The sequence below is a fragment of the Arachis ipaensis genome, chromosome B7 (genome assembly GCF_059453495.1).
Source record: "Arachis ipaensis isolate K30076 ecotype BB chromosome B7, ASM5945349v1, whole genome shotgun sequence".
NCBI classification, from domain to species: Eukaryota; Viridiplantae; Streptophyta; class Magnoliopsida; order Fabales; family Fabaceae; genus Arachis; species Arachis ipaensis.
Window position 1 is genome coordinate 128,837,754 of NC_142442.1, and position 19,541 is coordinate 128,857,294.

The 19,541-nt window shown below is 37.6% G+C and overlaps 1 non-coding gene across 1 annotated transcript; it reads right to left on the reverse strand.

The window, feature by feature from the left end:
* Nucleotides 1–15,655: 15,655 nt before the first annotated feature.
* On the reverse strand, nt 15,656–15,763 carry LOC148554096 (small nucleolar RNA R71). Its single transcript, XR_015892934.1, has one exon. It is a non-coding gene; the product is annotated as a small nucleolar RNA R71 (small nucleolar RNA).
* Nucleotides 15,764–19,541: the final 3,778 nt, after the last annotated feature.

Here is a 19,541-nt window from a genome sequence, read left to right on the forward strand (position 1 = left end):
AATGCATGCATACAAGTATCATGAGGACTTTTCTTGGTTGTAATGGAGCTAGGGTAAAGGTAAGGTTATATATGGTTAAGTGAGCTCGATATTTGCATCTTTGATTAGCCTGAGCTCTCACCAAACCTACTTAACAACCTATACAACTCAAAACAAACCTAACTACCCATTTCTCACTTTTCTTACATACTCATGCATTTTCTTTTTAATCACAACTCATATGCATTGTTATTGTTACTTTACTTTGGGGCACTTTATCCCCTTTCTATTATTTTCTCTCTTTATATATATATATATATATATATATATATATATATATTTCTCTAACTAAAATATATATGCAAAAGTGACAATGCATATGGTTTAAACATTTGATGCATGAGTATGCACCCAATTCCCAAGATTTTCAACCAAAAGTACAAAAATCCACTTTTACATCAACCAAAGTTCCCAAACTTCCCCACACTTAGATGATACACACTCTCACTAGCCTAAGCTAATCAAAGATCCAAATAAAGGACATTTATTATTTTTCACTTTAAGGCTAGTAATGTGATAACTTTAAGAACAAAAGGGGATTGAAATAGGCTCAAAGTTGGTTAACAAAGGGAGATAAAAGGGTAGGCTATTTGGGATAAGTGAGCTTAATGAAAAGATGGCCTCAATCACATAAATGCATATATACATCAAACAATGGACATAAAGAATCAAACAAATAAAAGATTGTAATCATAAAAAGAGAATAGCACACACAAGAATAAAGATAGTGGTTATATAATGTAACCACACAATGAGGCTGATAAACCTCTATTTCATGGTTTATCTTGTGCTCAATTGTGTGGTTTTTATCAACTCTTTATCCACTTATTCATACTATTTGCATGGTTTTACATTTGCCTTCCTAATTATGTGCTTTGATTGAAAACATGCTTCTTTGGCCTTTATATTGCTAATATTAATCCTCTCTTATCACCATTAGATGCCTTGATATGTGTGTTAAGTGATTTTAGAGATTACAGGGCAGGAATGGCTCAGAGGATGGAAAGGAAGCATACAAAAGTGGAAGGACTACAAGAAGTTGGAGAAATTGCTAAGCTGTCCAGCCTGACCTCCTCGCACTCAAATGGCTATAACTTTAGCTACAGAGGTCCAAACGACGCGGTTCTAGTTGCGTTGGAAAGCTAACGTCCGGAGCTTCGATTTGATATATAATATGTTATAGTTTCCCTGACGCTAGGCGACACGAACGCGTGATCCACGCGGACGCATCGTATCTGTGAACTTCAAACCGCGTGGCCGCGTGGGCGACGCCTCTGCGTCACTTGTCCGCGACCTGAACGTACCAGAATACGCATGGGGCAATTTCTGGGCTGTTTTTAACCCAGTTTTCGATCCAGAAAACACAGATTAGAGGCTATAAAGTGGGGGAATGCATCCATTCAGAGGGAGCTCGCATTTTTACTACTTTCCATGATTTAGATTTAGTTTGAGAGAGGTTCTCTCCTCTCTCTCTTAGGATTAGGATTAGGATTTAGGACTTCTCTTAGTTTTTAAGAGTGACTCTCGATCCAGGTTTAATATTTACTTTAATTTATGTTTCTATGCTACTTTAATGCTTTTATTCGTATCTATAAATGTTGCCAACTTGACTTATGAATCCTTCCCATGTTATGATTTGAATTAATGATTATTTGAGGTATTTCAGTTATTGATTGATTTCTCTTTAATTTGTGTTACCATTGCTTTCCATCTAAGAACATTTTTATTCCAGCAATTTTACTTTTTTCCCTTTTGGTCTTGGTTAAGAAATCAGTAACTCAACATTATCAAACTCAACATAACTGATAATCGCTATCTTGCTAATTGAACTGAACTTCAATAATCCCAACTTTTTCTTAGGAATTAACTAGGATTCGAAGGTCAAACTAATTAGTCCCTTGACTTTCCTTTGCGTTAGTAAAGGTTAACTAAGTGGAATTTAGATTCAACTTTCATTATTGTTGAGAGAGATAACTAAGTTGGACTTCTAATTTCTCTTACCTTGCCAAAAGTTGCTTTACAGCATTTATTTATTTTAATTGTCATTTACTTTACTTGTCATTCAAATCACTTGCTTCTCACCTTCTAAACCCCAATTACAACCTTTATAACCAATAATAAGAACATACTTCCTTGCAGTTCCTTGAGAAGACGACCCGAGGTCTGAATACTCGGTTAACAATTTTTAAAGGGGTTTGTTACTTGTGACACCCAAAACGTTTGTAAGAAAGGTTGATTGCTTAGTTTAGTAACTATACTTACAACGAGAGTTTATTATAACCTCTAAATCATCAATCATCGTCTCTTCAAAATGGCGCCGTTGCCGGGGAACTGCTAACGTGTGCCTTATTATTGGTTATTGTAAATATTTTTCTTTTGCTTGTTTATTTATTTTTGTTTTTCCTTTTTATCTTTATTTGCTACCATGAATTCTCACCGCTCTCGCTTTGAGTTTGGTTCTAACTTTGTTGAAGGAAATAGAAGTTACAGCAGGAATATGCATCAAGGTCAGACCAATCAAGGATGGATGGAGCCAAGAGGATCTAATCAACCCTTTAGGCAGCAACACCCTCCGAGATATCCTGGACAAAGACCATTCTACCGTGCATACCCAGCTGAAAGATATGGTGGACAACCTTGTAACTACCAACAAGCCCCACCCCGTGCATATAAACTATCCTTTCAACATAACCTCGAACCACCACACTCACAAACTTCTCTTCACCATTCGCCACCATATGATCCTTCCTTACCCCAGTACCAATCCAATTACTCCCAATCACCACCACTTTCCTATGTATCATGTCCAAGTCTGGTAACCCGAGAAGTAGAGGTTCGCCTAAAGGAAACAATAAATAAATTTCAAACAACCATTCGACAACTGGAGCAAGTAGTAATTCAATGGGTTTCTAGGCGCTCAAATACACAAGGATCAACCACAGCCCCATGTGAACAGTCTAACAAAGAGCGTAACATAAAGGAGATACCAGAAACTCCAGTGGACAAGACAAAGAATAAATTCGTACTAGAACAAGTAGAAAAAGCTGTCATTGTTCAAGAAGAAGAGTTGGTTGAAGATCTAGGAGATGCTGAACCTCCATGGGAATCCAGAACTGAGGAGAACTCCGTCAAGGACGATACAGTTGATGCTAAAGAGGATATTGTACAATCTCCAAGGCAAGTTGTTTATGAAGAATCAGATGGAATAACCCAGGACACAAATTCCCTTGATAATGATAGTCACAAGTCAAATTCTCTTAGTAATGAACTTGCATCCGCAAGTGAATTCTCTGAGATTGAAGAATCTTCCCCAAGTGAATATGAAGATGATGCAGAGGTAGATTTCTCTCAACCTCCAATCTATGACTCAAGTGATGAGGAAGACATAGAAGACTTTGACCAGGGTGATACTACATTTGAAGGCTCTTACAAGGAAGTGGAGAAATTCACAGAAGAACCCAAGAGAGTAGAACTTACAGAACCACCAGAAACACCTATCCCAAGGCCATTACCACCTAATACAAGCTTCAAGTGGGTACAATCCTTAACCTATAACTTTACTTATTCACTTGAATATGGATTGCTTGAAACAGATGGCCAGCTTAGAGCTCTTTGCGGCTTTAAGAGTAAGAGGGAAATGGCTCGTACTCAGAGTTGGTGCACAAGGTTTAATAAGGTTCCACGCTTCACCTCGAAGTACATGGATTGGTATCATGCTCAATTGCATGGATCACGGAGAACGTTTGGTCACCATGGTGAGATTCTACTCTTTAAACCGCCCAGATGGAAACATGTAGATCAAGACGGAGGCGGATTTAATAGCAAAGCTTGGGATCCTGAAATCTATTCTGACATTCGTCACCCCGGGAGCCTGAAAATTTGTCTGAAGCTGCTCAGAAGCTTTACATGCCTAGTATGGGACCCCGGAGGCTATTGGCATTCCAAGCACTGGTGGAGATTTTTGGACGAATTTAAACATAAGCCGCCATAGCAAGAGGCTCTTCCGATGTCCAACTTAAGGACTTTAACTAAAAGTGCTAGGTGGGAGACAACCCACCATGGTATGATTGTTCCTTTTGCAATTTTAATTTTATTTTGTTTTGTTTGTTTTTGAATTTTATTTTTATTTTATTAAACCTGGAATCATGCATAGCATTCACATTAAGCATTGCATCCTGCATTCAAAAAAAAAAACGCCACGCGACGCGACCACATCAACGACGCGTCCGCGTCGCAAGGAGAGGGGAGAAAATAAAAACGAACAGAGAGTCACGCTGGAGCGTGGCTGGAGGCGTGCCAATGGCACAAATCACCCCACGCGACCGCGTCGCCGATGCAACCGCGTCATATAGGAATAATGGCCTCCCACGCGACCGCGTGCCCCACGCAGCCGCGTGACCAGGATTTCGACGTAAAAAGGTGTATGGCCGAAAGTTGAGCTGGAATTGGGCGGGACTCATGCTGGAAGCCCAAGCCCTCCCACGCGAACGCGTGCCCCACGCGTCCGCGTCAGATTGGAAATAAGGTCACTCACGCGATCGCATGCCTCACGCGATCGCGTCACCCAATATTTGGCAATTAATGATTTTTAAACAGAGAGTTGTGCGAGAGTGAGGCTGCCCTCGCGCCAGTAGCATAAAATGGGTCACGCGACCGCGTGACTGACGCGATCGCGTCAGTCAGTTTAAGCGCAAGCCGCGCGACCGCGTGCCTCACGCGTCCGCGTCGCTTGCGCCGCACAGCTTATCCTAATTTGCCAAATATCTTATCTTTTCTTCCCCAATCCTAATTTTTCCTCCCTCCTTTCTTACTTACTTCTTCTTCCCTTCTTTCCCTTCTCATTCTTCTTATCTTTTATTTTATTTTATTTAATTTATTTGCATACTTTCATTCATTGCATATTTTTATTTTTCTAAATTTACTATTTTACCATTGGTGTTCAAATGTTCTTATTCAACTGTTACATCTTTTCTGGTATTTTCTTGGTGCTTAATGACTTGTTTAATTCTGATTGAGTAATATTATTTAAATCAATGCCAACCTTTTATATCTGCATTACTTTTGCATTGATATGAATTTATATTATCTCTCCTTCCCCACTCTCTTCCCCATTGTTGTACATTTTGTACCACTGGCATGCCATGGCTTCTATTGTTTTCTCACTTGCATGTTGTAGCTACCATGTAATTGAGACCCTTATTATTTGGCATTAACCCACCCATACTGTATTTATTTTCCTATCTTTATTTCTGGGTTACTCTTCTTCCCTTTTTCTTTCAGGATGGCCACCCAGAAGAGAACCGGAAGACGTTTACATGGGGAGACAGGCAAGTCAATCTGCACAATCTATAGAGAAAAGCATCAGTTGTAGCCACCCGTCCACTTGCACATCTTAGCATGCACCGAGGACGGTGCAATCTTTAAGTGTGGGGAGGTCGATACCGATCTCCATGGGTTAGTACCTTTCTGTTTCAACACCAATGTTTAAATTTTCTTTGTATTTAGTTGTTGCATTTGCATGTTTTGATTGCATGATTATTTGACTTTGTGCATATTTTACCACTTGGTTAAAGTAATATTTTCTCTTTCAAGAAACCTTTTAAAGTATTTCACTAATTTGAATAAAATTTTTTTGTTACACTTGTTTGAAGAAATATTATATTGGAACATGGTGTAGAGCTCGAACACACAAAACCTGTGAGATTTTTTTGAGCCTAATTGATTGGTTGCATTTTATCAACCAATATTTTATTTTGGTGTGTGTTTTTCTCTCTAAAATTGTAATCTTTGTCTTGCTTAATTCTATATTTCCATGATTTAATGTATGCATACACTTACATGATTGAGGCCTTTGTTTCACTGAGCTTACATACCTATATGGCCTAACCTTTCATTATCCTTTGCAAACCAATGTTGAGCCTATTATACCCCTTTGTTCTTTACTTTAGCACATCATTAACTCTAAGCGGAAAACAATAATGTCCTTAATTTGAATCCTTGGTTAGCTTAGACTAGTGAAAGTGCTCATGAATTAAGTGTGGGGAAAAGTGGGTTTGGAAACAATTGGTTTAAGAATTGGGTATTATATATCCTTATGAAACTGTGAAAGAAATGTTTAGAACATGATTCATGCATTCAATATCTTAATCATATGCATTGAGAAAAATAAAAGAATATATATATATAAAAGAAAAAAAAGTGAGAAAAAGAAAAGAAAAAAAAAGAGCAAATAATAAAAAGGGGACAAAATGCCCCAAAGTAAATGGTGAAAGCAATGCATATGTACTGTACTTGAAATTAGAATGCATGAATATGTGGAAAACATGGTTAATGGACAGTTAGATATGGTATTATGATTACATGGATAGTCTAAAGTTAGGTGAAAAGTTTAAGTTAATTGAGGATTCAGATTCTAGTCCACTTGGCCAAATACAATCCTACCTTGACCCTAACCCCATTACAACCCTTAAAAGACCTCTTGATATGTGTATCTGTGCATTAAATTTATGTTGATTGTTAGATGAAGAGCAAGCCTTAGAAAGCAAGGTTAGTAGAGAATTGAGAGAATCGAACCTAAAACACTTGAGTGATTAGAGTGCATACACTTCCAATGAGGGTTCGATGCTCAATTCCTTGTTCCCTGCTTTCATGAGCTATTTTCTTCTTGCAAGTCTATTTGTACTTCATTTTCATGATTTGAATTAGTGAAATCCAGTTCATATTTCTTCTTGAAGGATTTGTTTACTTTTAACTAAGTAGGTAGAAACATTTTGCATGTAGTTGCATTCATATAGATAGGTTGCATTTCATACATTCTACCATTCCTCTTCACTCTCTTATAGCTTCTCTTGAGCTTAGCATGAGGACATGCTAATGTTTAAGTGTGGGGAGGTTGATAAACCTCTATTTCATGGTTTATCTTGTGCTCAATTGAGTGGTTTTTATCAACTCTTTACCCACTTATTCATACTATTTGCATGGTTTTACATTTGCCTTCCTAATTATGTACTTTGATTGAAAACATGCTTCTTTGGCCTTTATATTGCTAATATTAATCCTCTCTTATCACCATTAGATGTCTTGATATGTATGTTAAGTGATTTCAGAGATTACAGGACAGGAATGGCTCAGAGGATGGAAAGAAAACATGCAAAAGTGGAAGGAATACAAGAAGTTGGAGAAATTGCTAAGCTGTCCAGTCTGACCTCCTCGCAATCAAACGGCTATAACTTTAGCTACAGAGGTCAAAATGACGTGGTTCCAGTTGCGTTAAAAAGCTAACGTCCGGGGCTTCGATTTGATATATAATATGCCATAGTTGCCCTGACGCTAGGCAACGCGAACGTATGATCCATGCGGATGCGTCGCATCTGTGAACTTCAAACCGCGTGGCCGCGTGGGCGACGCCTCCGCGTCACTTGTCCGCGACCTGAACGTCCCAGAATATGCAGGGGGCGATTTTTGGGCTGTTTTTGACCCAGTTTTTGGCCCGAAAAACACAGATTAGAGGCTATAAAGTGGGGGAATGCATCCATTCAGAGGGAGCTCGCATTTTTACTACTTTCCATGATTTAGATTTAGTTTGAGAGAGGTTCTCTCCTCTCTCTCTTAGGATTAGGATTAGGATTTAGGACTTCTCTTAGTTTTTAAGAGTGACTCTTGATCCAGGTTTAATATTTACTTTAATTTATGTTTCTATGCTACTTTAATGCTTTTATTCGTATCTATAAATGTTGCCAACTTGACTTATGAATCCTTCCCATGTTATGATTTGAATTAATGATTATTTGAGGTATTTCAGTTATTGATTGATTTCTCTTTAATTTGTGTTACCATTGCTTTCCATCTAAGGACATTTTTATTCCAGCAATTTCACTTTTCCCCCTTTTGGTCTTGGTTAAGAAATTAGTAACTCAACATTATCAAACTCAACATAACTGATAATCGCTATCTTGCTAATTAAACTGAACTTCAATAATCCCAACTTTTTCTTAGGAATTAACTAGGATTCGAAGGTCAAACTAATTAGTCCCTTGACTTTCCTTTGCGTTAGTAAAGGTTAACTAAGTGGAATTTAGATTCAACTTTCATTATTGTTGAGAGAGATAACTAAGTTGGACTTCTAATTTCTCTTACCTTGCCAAAAGTTGCTTTACAGCATTTATTTATTTTAATTGCCATTTACTTTACTTGTCATTCAAATCACTTGCTTCTCACCTTCTAAACCCCAATTACAACCTTTATAACCAATAATAAGAACATACTTCCTTGCAGTTCCTTGAGAAGACGACCCGAGGTCTGAATACTCGGTTAACAATTTTTAAAGGGGTTTGTTACTTGTGACACCCAAAACGTTTGTACAAAGGGATTTCTGTCGGTTTAGAGACTATATCTACAACGCAACTGTTTTTATGAACTTCTTTACTGGCAAAAATCTGACGTCAGAGGCTCAAAACTCACAAGGTTGTGTGTTCATTACTCAAAAACATGTTTCATAATATATTTCAAGCAAGTTTCAATCAAAAGTTCCAACTCAAATCAATTAGGATGTCAATGCCCTATTGATGCACGAAATTGTGATCACACTTTTCACAACTCCGCACAACTAACCTGCAAGTGCACTGCGTCATCCAAGTACTACCTTACGTGAGTAAGGGTCGATCCCACGGAGATTGCCGGCTTGAAGCAAGCTATGGTTATCTTGTTGATCTTAGTCAGGAGATTAATGATAAATATGATTTTGTTTATGAAAAATAATTAACATGAAATAAAAGGTACTTGTGATTCAATAATGAGGAACAGGTTGAGGTTCCAAAGATGCTCTGTCGTCTAAATCTCTGCTTTCCTACTGTCTTCGTCTCTAAACATGCATGGCTTCCTTTAATGGCAAGCTGTATGATCCTCTCGGATGAAAAATACCAGGCACGGTCTCTGAACGGCTAATCAACTGTCAGATTTCTCGTCTCGGATGAAAAATACCAGGTATAGCTACCGCACGGCTAATCATCTGTCAGTTCTCACTAGCGTCGGAATAGGATCTCTCTATCCTTTTGCACACTGTCACTGCGCCCAACATTCGTGTGTTTAAAGCTCGTTATAGTCATCCCTTCCCAGATCCTACTCAGAATACCACAGACAAGGTTTAGACTTTTCGGATCCCAGGAATACTGCCAATTGGTTCTAGCCTATACCACGAAGGTTTTGATCTCACGGACTCGGTCTGTGGATCAGAGACCCAAGAGATATGCACTCAAGCTGTCGCCCAATGACTACGTTGAGCTCAGGTAGAATGGGAGTGGTTGTCAGGCACGCGTTCATAGATGTGAGAATGATGATGAGTGTCACGGATCATCATCTTCTTCGGATTGAAGTACGAGTGAGTATCTTAGAATAGAATCAAGTGTGATTGAATAGAAAACAGTAGTAATTGCATTAATCCATTGAGACACAGCAGAGCTCCTCACCCCCACCTATGGGGTTTAGAGACTCATGCCGTCAGAGATATAATATGGAATAAAAATTGTCATGAGATGCCAAATGAATCTCTAAAAGTAGTTTTTATACTAGATTAGTAATTTAGGTTTACAAAAAATGAGTAACTAAGTGCAGATAGTGCAGAAATTCACTTCCGGGACCCACTTGGTGAGTGTTTGGGCTGAGCTTTCAAGCTTTCACATGCATATGCCTCAAGTTGGAGTTAAACAGCACCCTAGGTGCCAAAATGGGCGTTTAACGCCAAGAAAGGTGCCAGTTCTGGCGTTTTACGCCAGAAAGTTTTTGGCTGGCGTTTAGCGCCAGTTTGGGCCATCATATCTCGAGCAAAGTATGCACTATTATATATTGCTAGAAAACCTAAGATGTCTACTTTTCAACGCAATTGAGAGCGTGCCAATTGAGCATTTGTAGCTCCAGAAAATCCACTTCGAGTGCAGGAGGGTTAGAATCCAACAACATCTACAATCCTTTCTCAGCCTCTGAATCAGATTTTTGCTCAGGTCCTTCAATTTCAGCCAGAAAATACCTGAAATTATAGAAAAATACACAAACTCATAGTAAAGTCCAGAAATGTGATTTTTGAATAAAAACCAATAAAAATATAATAGAAAGTAACTAAAATATACTAAAAACTATGTAAAAACAATGCCAAAAAGGGTATAAATTATCCGCTCATCACAACACCAAAATTAAATTGTTGCTTGTCCCCAAGCAACCAAAAATAAAATAGGATAAAAAGAAGAGAATATGCAATAAGTTTCAAAAAAATATCAATGAAGATTAGTTTCAATTAGATGAGCGGGACTAGTAGCTTTTTGCTTCTGAACAGTTTTGGCATCTCACTTTATCCTTTGAAGTTCAGAATGATTGGCATCCATAGGAACTCAGAATTCAGATAGTGTTATTGCTTCTCCTAGTTTAGTATGTTGATTCTTGAACACAAATACTTTATGAGTCTTGGCCGTGACCCTAAGCATTTTGTTTTCCAGTATTACCACCAGATGCATGAATGCCACAGACACATAACTGGGTGAACCTTTTCAGATTGTGACTCAGCTTTGCTAAAGTCCCCAGTTAGAGGTGCCCAGAGTTCTTAAGCATACTCTTTTTGCTTTGGACCACGACTTTAACCACTCAGTCTCAAGCTTTTCACTTGACACCTTCACGCCACAAGCACATGGTTAGGGACAGCTTGATTTAGCCGCTTAAGCCAGGATTTTATTCCTTTGGGCCCTCCTATCCATTAATGCTCAAAGCCTTGGATCCTTTTTACCCTTGCCTTTTAGTTTAAAGGGTTATTGCCTTTTTCTGCTTGCTTTCTCTTTTTCTTTCTTTTTCCTTTTTTTTTGCCATTTTTTTTCGCAAGCTTTGTGTTTTTCACTGCTTTTTCCTGCTTCAAGAATCAATTTTATGATTTTTCAGATTATCAATAACATTTCTCCTTTTTCATTATTCTTTTAGGAGCCAACAATTTCAACATTCATACACTTCACTATAAAAAATATGCACTGTTCAAGCATACATTCAGAAAGCAAGAAGTATTGTCACCACATTAACATAATCAGGCTAATTTCAAGATAAATTTTGAAATTATGCACTTCTTGTTCTTTTGCAAATTAAAACATTTTTCATTTAAGAAAGGTGAGAGATTCATGGAATCATTCATAGCTTTAAAACATAGACTCTAAACTTTAATTATCATGTAATAGAAATAAGATATAAAATAAACATAAAAGCAGACAAATACTAAAGGAAAGGAAACTAAAGACATAAAAATAAATGACTCTAATACTAATGCTCATATAACTCTTAAAATAGGTTTCTAATAATAAAAGTTATCACAGAGTTAGGACTCAACAATCTTAATTTTGAGGGGTAAGTGCTCCTTCAATTTGTGGGACGTCTGGCACTCCAATGGACAGCTTCTGGCGCTTCAGCTCCTGTATCTCACGCCCTTGTTTCTCTTGTCCTATGAGCAGTTTGCAAAGCATGCTGTTTTGATTCTGCTGTTCTTCTTTGAGTTGATTCACATCTTCTTGCCGCTTGGTGACAGATGCTTCTAAGCGAGCCCAATAGTCAAATTGAGGAATTTCTGGGGGGGAGTTCATGCGCCCCCCCCCCTCTTGATGAGGTTCTCTTGAATTTGAGGTCCATCCATCACTTTTTTGGTAATTGGGCATTCAATTGGGATAAATTCATCCACACCCATCTTTACCTCCGCATCTTTACATAGCAGACTAATTAAGCTTGGGTAGGCCAATTCGGCCTCAGTGGATTCCTTGTTTACAAACATGTAAATTTCAACAGGGATCAGCTGATGAATCTCGACCTCCTTCCCTAGCATAATACAGTGAATCATCACTGTCCTTGATGAGCGGATAATTTATACACTTTTGGCATTATTTTTAGTATGTTTTTAGTAGGATCTAGTTATTTTTAGGGATGTTTTTATTAGTTTTTATGCTAAATTCACATTTCTGGACTTTACTATGAGTTTGTGTGTTTTTCTGTGATTTTAGGTATTTTCTGGTTGAAATTGAGGGACTTGAGCAAAAATCAGATTCAGAGGTTGAAGAAGGACTGCAGATGCTGTTGGATTCTGACCTCCCTGCACTCGAAATGGATTTTCTGGAGCTACAGAACTCCAAATGGCGTGCTCACAACGGCGTTGGAAAGTAGACATTTAGGGCTTTCTAGAAATATATAATAGTCCATACTTTGCTCGAGTTTAGATGATGCAAACTGGCGTTGAACGCCAGTTCCATGTTACAGTCTGGCGTTCAGCGCCAGAAACAAGTTGCAAAGTGGAGTTCAACGCCAGAAACACGTTACAAACTGGCGTTCAACTCCAAGAATGACCTCTCCACGTGAAAGCTTCATGCTCAGTCCAAGCACACACCAAGTGGGCCCCGAAAGTGGATTTTTACATCATTTACTTACTTCTGTAAACCCTAGTAACTAGTTTAGTATAAATAGGACTTTTTACTATGGTATTTACATCTTATGATTTTTAGTTCATCTTTGGATCATATTGATCACGTTTTGGGGGCTGGCCTCTCGGCCATGCCTGAACCTTATTCTTATGTATTTTCAACGGTAGAGTTTCTGCACACCATAGATTAAGGTGTGGAGCTCTGTTGTTCCTCATGAATTAATGCAAAGTACTACTGTTTTTCTATTCAATTCAACTTATTCCGCTTCTAAAATATCCATTCGCACCCAAGAACATGATGAATGTGATGATTATGTGATGCTCATCATCATTCTCCCTTATGAACGCGTGCCTGACAAACACTTCCGTTCTACATGCAAACAAGCTAGAATGAATATCTCTTAGATATCTAATACAGGGGACCGAGTCCGAGATATTAGAATCTTCGTGGTATAAGTTAGAACCCATGGATGGCCATTCTTGATATTCGGAAAGTCTAAACCTTGTCTGTGGTATTCCGAGTAGGATGTGGGAAGGGATGGCTGTGATGAGCTTCAAACTCGCGAGTGCTGGGCATAGTGACAGACGCAAAAGGATAGTAAATCCTATTCCAGTATGATCGAGAACCTCCAGATGATTAGCCGTGCCGTGACAAAGCATTTGGACCATTTTCACAGAGAGGATGGGATGTAGCCATTGACAACGGTGATGCCCTACATAAAGCTTGCCATGGAAAGGAGTAGGACTGATTGGATGAAGACAGTAGGAAAGCAAATGTTCAGAGGAACGAAAGCATCTCTATACGCTTATCTGAAATTCTCACCAATGAATTACATAAGTATCTCTATCTTTATTTTTGTTTATTTATTTATTATTATTATTCAAAAATTCCATAACCATTTAATATCCACCTGACTGAGATTTACAAGATGACCATAGCTTGCTTCATACCAACAATCTCCGTGGGATCGACCCTTACTCACGTAAGGTTTATTACTTGGACGACCCAGTGCACTTGCTGGTTAGTTGTATCGAAGTTGTGAATGAAAAAGAATTCGAGATTAAGACGTGCGTACTGAGTTTTTGGCGCCGTTGCCTGAGATCACAATTTCGTGCACCAAGTTTTTGGCGCCGTTGCCGGGGATTGTTCGAGCTTGGACAACTGACGGTTCATCTTGTTGCTCAGATTAGGTAATTTTATTTTATTTTTAAGCTTTTTATTTCTTATTTTCGAAAAATACAAAAAAATTTTCCTTCTTTTTTGTTCTTTCCAATATAATTTTTGAAAAAACCAAAAAAATTTAATAAAATCATAAAAAACCAAAAAAATAATTTTGTGTTTCTTGTTTGGGTATAGAGTCAATTTTTAAGTTTGGTGTCAATTGCATTTTTCTAAAAATTTATGTATTTTTCGAAAATTCATGCATTCATAGTGTTCTTCATGATCTTCAAGTTGTTCTTGGCAAGTCTTCTTGTTTGATCTTTAAATTTTCTTGTTTTGTGTCTTTTCTAGTTTTTCATTTGCATTTTCAATTTGTTAGTGTCCAAGCATTAAAGATTTCTAAGTTTGGTGTCTTACATGTCTTCTTTGCATCAAAAATTTTTTCAAAAATAAGTTCTTGATGTTCATCATGATCTTCAAAGTGTTCTTGGTGTTCATCTTGACATTCATAGTGTTCTTGCATGCATCATTTGTTTTGATCCAAAACTTTCATGCATTGAGTCTTTTTCATGTTTTTCTCTCTCATCATTAAAAATTCAAAAATCAAAAAAATATCTTTCCCTTTTTCTCTCATAATTTTTGAAAATTTGAGTTGACTTTTTCAAAAAATTTTAAAATCTAGTTGTTTCTTATGAGTCAAATCAAATTTTCAATTTAAAAATCCTATCTTTTTCAAAAATCATATCTTTTTCATTTTTCTTTCATAATTTTCGAAAATTTCTAATTGATGTTCAAAAATCTTTTTCTTATTTTGTGTCATAATTTCAAATCTTTACTAACAATTAATGTGATTGATTCAAAAATATTAAGTTTGTTACTTGCCTAGTAAGAAAGGTTCAATCTTTAAAGTTTAAAATCAAATCTTTTTGTTTCTTGTTAGTCAAGTAATCAACTTTAATTTTCAAAATTAAATATTTTTAAAATTCTTTTTCAAATCTTTTTCAAAATAAATTTCAATCACATCTTTTTCAAAATTTAATTTCAAAATCTTTTCTAACTTCTTATCTTTTCAAATTTGATTTTCAAATCTTTTTCAATTAACCACTTTACTTTTTGTTTGTTTCTTATCTTTTTCAAAACTACCTAACTAACTCTCTCTCTCTCTCTAATTTTTGAAAATCACCTTCCTCTTTTTCAAAATTCATTTTTAATTAACTAATTATTTTAAATTTTAATTTAATTTCAATTTTAATTTCGAATTTTAACTTTAAAATTTAATTAATTTTCGAAATTCCCTCTCTCTCATCTCCTTCTATTTATTTATTCATCTACTAACACTTCTCTTCCACCCAAAATTCGAACTCCATCTCCCCCTCTGAGTTCGAGTTTTTCCTCTTCTCCTTCGTATATTCTTCTCTTCTTATACTTGCATAAGGAATCTCTATACTGTGACATAGAGGATTCCATATTTTCTTTTGTGTTCTCTTCTTTTTCATATGAGCAAGAACAAGGATAAGAACATTCTTGTTGAAGCTGATCCTGAACCTGAAAGGACTCTGAAGAGGAAGCTAAGGGAAGCTAAAGCACAACTCTTTGGAGAAAATCTGACAGAAATTTTCGAAAAGGAAGGAGACATGGCCAAAAATAATAACAATTCAAGGAAGATGCTTGGTGACTTTACTGCACCAAATTCCAAATTACATGAAAGAAGCATCTCAATCCATGCCATTGGAGGAAACAATTTTGAGCTAAAGGCTCAATTAGTTTCTCTGATGCAACAAAACTGCAAGTTTCATGGACTTCCATCTGAAGATCCTTTTCATTTCTTAACTGAATTCTTGCAGATCTGTGATACTGTTAAGACCAATGGGGTTGATCCCGAGGTCTACAGGCTCATGCTTTTCCCATTTGCTGTAAGAGACAGAGCCAGAATATGGTTGGACTCTCAACCTAAGGATAGCCTGAACTCTTGGGATAAGCTGGTCACGGCTTTTTTAGCCAAGTTCTTTCCTCCTCAAAAGCTTAGCAAACTTAGAGTGGATGTTTAAACCTTCAGACAAAAAGAAGGTGAATCCTTCTATGAGGCTTGGGAGAGATACAAGCAACTGACCAAAAAGTGTCCTTCTGACATGCTTTCAGAATGGACTATCCTGGATATATTCTATGATGGTTTGTCTGAATTAGCTAAGATGTCATTAGATACTTCTGCAGGTGGATCCATTCACCTAAAGAAAATGCCTGCAGAAGCTCAGGAACTCATTGACATGGTTGCTAATAACCAGTTCATGTACACTTTTGAGAGGAATCCTGTAAGTAATGGGACGCCTCAGAAGAAGGGAGTTCTTGAAATTGATGCTCTGAATGCCATATTGGCTCAGAACAAAATATTGACTCAGCAAGTCAATTTGATTTCTCAGAGTCTGAATGGAATGCAAGCTGCATCCAACAGTACTCAAGAGGCATCTTCTGAAGAAGAAGCTTATGATCCTGAGAACCCTGCAATAGCAGAGGTGAATTACATGGGTGAACCTTATGGAAACACCTATAACCCCTCATGGAGAAATCATCCAAATTTCTCATGGAATGATCAACAAAAGCATCAACAAGGCTTTAACAATGGTGGAAGAAACAGGTTTAACAACAACAAGCCTTTTCCATCATCCACTCAGCAACGGACAGAGAATTCTGAACAGAATCCATCTAGCTTAGCAAATTTAGTCTCTGATCTATCTAAGGCCACTTTGAGTTTATGAATGAAACAAGGTCCTCCATTAAAAATTTGAAAGCACAAGTGGGTCAGCTGAGTAAAAAGGTCACTGAAACTCCTCCTAGTACTCTCCCAAGCAATACAGAAGAGAATCCAAAGAGAGAGTGCAAGGCCATTGATATAATCAAAATGGCCGAACCCACAAGAGAGGAGGAGGACGTGAATCCCAATGAGGAAGACCTCCTGGGACGTTCAGTGAACCATAAGGAGTTTCCAAACTCTAAGTTTGGTGTTGAGAGGCCACAACCAAACTCTAAGTTTGGTGTTGAACTCCCATATCCAAACTCTAAGTTTGGTGTTGGGAAGTCTCAACAATGCTCTGAACATCTGTGAGGCTCCGTGAGAGCCCACTGTCAAGCTATTGACATTAAAGAAGCGCTTGTTGGGAGGCAACCCAATTTTTAATTATCTAATTTTATTTTTATTTTTATTGTTCTTTCATGTTTTATTAGGTTCATGATCATGTGGAGTCACAAAATAAATACAAAAATTAAAAACAGAATCAAAAACAGCAGAAGAAAAATCACACCCTGGAGGAAGGACTTACTGGCGTTTAAACGCCAGTAAGGAGCATCTGGCTGGCGTTCAACGCCAGAACAGAGCATGGATCTGGCATTGAACACCAGAAACAAGCATGGAGCTGGCATTCAATGCCAGAAACATGCTGCACATCGGTGTTGAACGCCCAGAACAAGCATCACTTCGGCGTTTAAACGCCAGAATTGCATGCAAAGGCGTTTTACATGCCTAATTGGTGCAGGGATGTAAATCCTTGACACCACAGGATCTGTGGACCCCACAGGATCCCCACCTACCTCAATTCACCTTCTCTCTTCTTCACCAATCACCTCAATCTCTCTTTTCCATCACCTCTTCACCATACACATCTCTCCCTCTCCTCCATATCTTCTTCTCCTTCTTCTATTCTTTCTTCTTTTGCTCGAGGGCGAGCAACATTCTAAGTTTGGTGTGGTAAAAGCATAGCTTTTTTGATTTTCCATAACCATTAATGGCACCTAAGGCCAAAGAAACCTCAAAAAAAAAAAAGAGAAAAGGGAAGACAATTGCTTCCACCTTTGAGTCATGGGAGATGGAGAGATTCATCTCAAGGATCCATAGCTCAGTAGTAGAGCATTTGACTGCAAATCAAGAGATCCCTGAGATACATCAGGGGATACATTTTCCTCCACAACTATTGGAAGCAACTAAGGATAGGAGCACCAAAATCACTAGGGATCAAGCAACAAAGGCAAGGAAGAGACATAGAGGAGCTCAAAAAGCACCATTGGTCCTTCAAGAAGGCGCCACCCTCACTAAGGTGGACTCATTCCTTAACTTCCTTGTTCTTAATTCTCTGTTTTTCGATTTTATGCTATATGTTTATTTATGTTGTGTCTCTACTTCATGATCATTAGTATTTAGTAACTATGTCTCAAGGCTATGAATAATTCCATGAATCCTTCACCTTTCTTAAATGAAAAATATTTTAATTACAAAAGAACAAGAAGTACATGAATTTCAAATTCATCCTTGAAATTAGTTTAATTATTTTGATGTGGTGACAATACTTTTTGTTTTCTGAATGAATGCTTGAACAGTGCATATGTCTTTTGAATTTGTTGTTTATGAATGTTAAATATGTTGGCTCTTGAAAGAATGATGAAAAGGAGAAATGTTATTGATAATTTGAAAAATCATAAAAATGATTCTTGAAGCAAGAAAAAGCAGTGAATACAAAGGTTGCAGAAAAAAAAAGAGAAAAGAAAAAAATAGAAAAAGAAAAAGCAAGCAGAAAAATCCAATAGCCCTTAAAACCAAAATGCAAGGGTAATAAAAAGGATCCAAGGCTTTGAGCATCAGTGGATAGGAGGGCCCAAAGGAATAAAATCCTAGCCTAAGCGGCTAAATCAAGCTGTCCCTAACCATGTGCTTGTGGCGTGAAGGTGTCAAGTGAAAACTTGAGACTGTGCGGTTAAAGTCGAGGTCTAAAGCAAAAAACAAGTGTGCTTAAGAACCCTGGACACCTCTAATTAGGGACTTTAGCAAAGCTGAGTCATAATCTAAAAAGGTTCACCCAGTTATGTGTCTGTGACACGTATGTATCCGGTGGTAATACTGGAAAACAGAGTGCTTAGGGCCACGGCCAAGACTCATAAAGTAGCTGTGTTCAAGAATCAACATACTGAACTAGGAGAATCAATAACACTATCTGAACTCCGAGTTCCTATAGAAGCCAATCATTTTGAACTTCAATGGATAAAGTGAGATGCCAAAACTATTCAAGAGGCAAAAAGCTACAAGTCCCGCTCATCTGATTGGAGCTAAGTTTCATTGATAGTTTGGAATTCATAGTATATTCTCTTCTTTTTATCCTATTTGATTTTCAGTTGCTTGGGGACAAGCAACAATTTAAGTTTGGATTTGTGATGAGCGGATAATTTATACGCTTTTTGGCATTGCTTTTAGTATGTTTTTAGTAGGATCTAGTTACTTTTAGGGATGTTTTTATTAGTTTTTATGCTAAATTCACATTTCTAGACTTTACTATCAGTTTGTGTGTTTTTCTGTGATTTCAGGTATTTTCTGGCTGAAATTGAGGGACTTGAGCAAAAATCAGATTCAGAGGTTGAAGAAGGACTGCAAATGCTGTTGGATTCTAACCTCCCTGCACTCGAAATGGATTTTCTGGGGCTACAAAACTTCAAATGGCATGCTCACAACGGCTTTGGAAAGTAGACATCTAGGGCTTTCCAGAAATATATAATAGTCCATATTTTGCCCGAGTTTAGACGACGCAAACTGGCATTGAACGCCAGTTCCATGTTACAGTCTGGCATTCAGCGCCAGAAACAAGTTGCAAAGTGGAGTTCAACGCCAGAAACACGTTACAAACTGGCGTTCAACTCCAAGAATGACCTCTCCACGTGAAAGCTTCATGCTCAGCCCAAGCACACACCAAGTGGGCCCCGGAAGTGGATTTTTACATCATTTACTTACTTTTGTAAACCCTAGTAACTAGTTTAGTATAAATAGGACATTTTACTATGGTATTTAAATCTTATGATTTTTAGTTCATCTTTGGATCATATTGATCACGTTTTGGGGGCTGGCCTCTCGGCCATGCCTGAACCTTATTCTTATGTATT